Below are 2,332 nucleotides of genomic sequence, written 5' to 3'. Positions count from 1 at the left end.
CTGATTTCACTGATTCCTTCTAAACATGTGAGATGTATTTTTTATATGCAGATATGCAAATAACCATTATAGTATCAATTTGGTCAAAGAACTGCTTTGCAACACAGATTACCAAAATCAAACAAGTTAACAGGTAAACACTGACATTTTCCTAAAGGTTTTTTAAGTTTTATGAAAATATTAGGGATGTAGGCTTTATAGCAATTTCTCATTGGACTATGGATGTTCAGATTTCGATGATTCATTTTAAACATGTGAGATATAATTTTTATATGCAGATATGCAAATATCCTTTATTGTATCAATTTGGTCAAAGATTTTTTTCCAACACAGATTCCCAAAATTGAACAAGTTATGAGGTAAATACTTACATTTTCCAAAAGGATACCTTTTACTATGCACCAAAAACCTAAAAAACCTATAACTATGTGTACATCATGCACATCATTGTTTATGTTGTATTTATTTTCCTATGGGAATTACATTTAGAAATGTACATTCTTTACAACATTGTCATCCATTGAATTCATGCAGAGCTTGAAGATTTCAAATAGTGACAAAAAGAATGACTTGACCACGAAGGGACACGAACCCTCAATCTTCTGATCAGAAGTCAGACGCCTCATCCATTATGCCACGCTGTCATCTATGTCGAAATTGTCGAACCTGTGGAAGGTGTGGTAATAGTAACCTCAAGTATAACATTCAAAATTTAGAAGCTTTTTCTAGAGGTATGTTTTGGAAAAACTTGCATATGAATTACAAAATGAAATCCAACATATTTTAGTGATTTATGTTGAGTGAACATTACAAAGTATACCTTTCACATAGCCTAGATTTTGTAAAATCCTTAACTTAGCTGAGAAATAACTTAACTTTTCTATAGGCATGCTATAAAGTTTTATAAAAAGATTAGGGATGTAGGCATTAGAGCAATTTCTCATTGAACTATGGGTGTTCTGATTTCACTGATTCCTTCTAAACATGTGAGATGTATTTTTTATATGCAGATATGCAAATAACCATTATAGTATCAATTTGGTCAAAGAACTGCTTTGCAACACAGATTACCAAAATCAAACAAGTTAACAGGTAAACACTTACATTTTCCTAAAGGTTTTTTAAGTTTTATGAAAATATTAGGGATGTAGGCTTTATAGCAATTTCTCATTGGACTATGGATGTTCGGATTTCAATGATTCATTTTAAACATGTGAGATATAATTTTTATATGCAGATATGCAAATATCCTTAATTGTATCAATTTGGTCAAAGATTTTTTTCCAACACAGATTACCAAAATTGAACAAGTTAACAGGTAAATACTTACCTTTTCCAAAAGGATACCTTTTACTATGCACCAAAAACCTAAAAAAACTATAACTATGTGTACATCATGCACATCATTGTTTATGTTGTATTTATTTTCCTATGGGAATTACATTTAGAAATGTACATTCTTTACAACATTGTCATCCATTGAATTCATGCAGAGTTTGAAGATTTCAAATTGTGACAAAATGAAAGACTCAACCACGAAGGGACTCGAACCCTCAATCTTCTGATCCGAAGTCAGACGCCTTATCCATTAAGCCACGCGGTCATCTTTATAGAAGTTGTCAAACCTGTGGAAGGTGTGGTAATAGTAACCTCAAGTATAACATTCAAAATTTAGGAGTTTTTTCTAGATATATGTTTTGGAAAAACTTGCATATGAATTACAAAATGAAATCCAACATATTTTAGTGATTTATGTTGAGTGAACATTACAAAGTATACCTTTCACATAGCCTAGATTTTGTAAAATCCTTAACTTAGCTGAGAAATAACTTAACTTTTCTATAGGCATGCTATAAAGTTTTATAAAAAGATTAGGGATGTAGGCATTAGAGCAATTTCTCATTGAGCTATGGCTGTTCTGATTTCACTGATTCCTTCTAAACATGTGAGATGTATTTTTTATATGCAGATATGCAAATAACCATTATAGTATCAATTTGGTCAAACAATTGCTTTGCAACACAGATTACCAAAATCAAACAAGTTAACAGGTAAACACTGACATTTTCCTAAAGGTTTTTTAAGTTTTATGAAAATATTAGGGATGTAGGCTTTATAGCAATTTCTCATTGGCCTATGGATGTTCGGATTTCAGTGATTCATTTTAAACATGTGAGATATAATTTTTATATGCAGATATGCAAATATCCTTTATTGTAACAATTTGGTCAAAGATTTTTTTCCAACACAGATTACCAAAATTGAACAAGTTAAGAGGTAAATACTTACATTTTCCAAAAGGATACCTTTTACTATGCACCAAAAACCTAAA

The 2,332-nt window shown here is 30.8% G+C and overlaps 1 non-coding gene across 1 annotated transcript; it reads right to left on the bottom strand.

The window, feature by feature from the left end:
- Nucleotides 1-1,530: 1,530 nt before the first annotated feature.
- TRNAR-UCG (transfer RNA arginine (anticodon UCG)) lies at nucleotides 1,531-1,603 on the bottom strand. Its single transcript has one exon. It is a non-coding gene; the product is annotated as a tRNA-Arg (tRNA).
- Nucleotides 1,604-2,332: the final 729 nt, after the last annotated feature.

The sequence above is a fragment of the Taudactylus pleione genome, unplaced genomic scaffold (assembly GCF_031769625.1).
Source record: "Taudactylus pleione unplaced genomic scaffold, aTauple2 ptg000612l, whole genome shotgun sequence".
Lineage (NCBI taxonomy): Eukaryota > Metazoa > Chordata > Amphibia > Anura > Myobatrachidae > Taudactylus > Taudactylus pleione.
The sequence above is the reverse complement of the archived record's forward strand: the minus strand, read 5'-3'. Positions and strand labels throughout refer to the sequence as shown.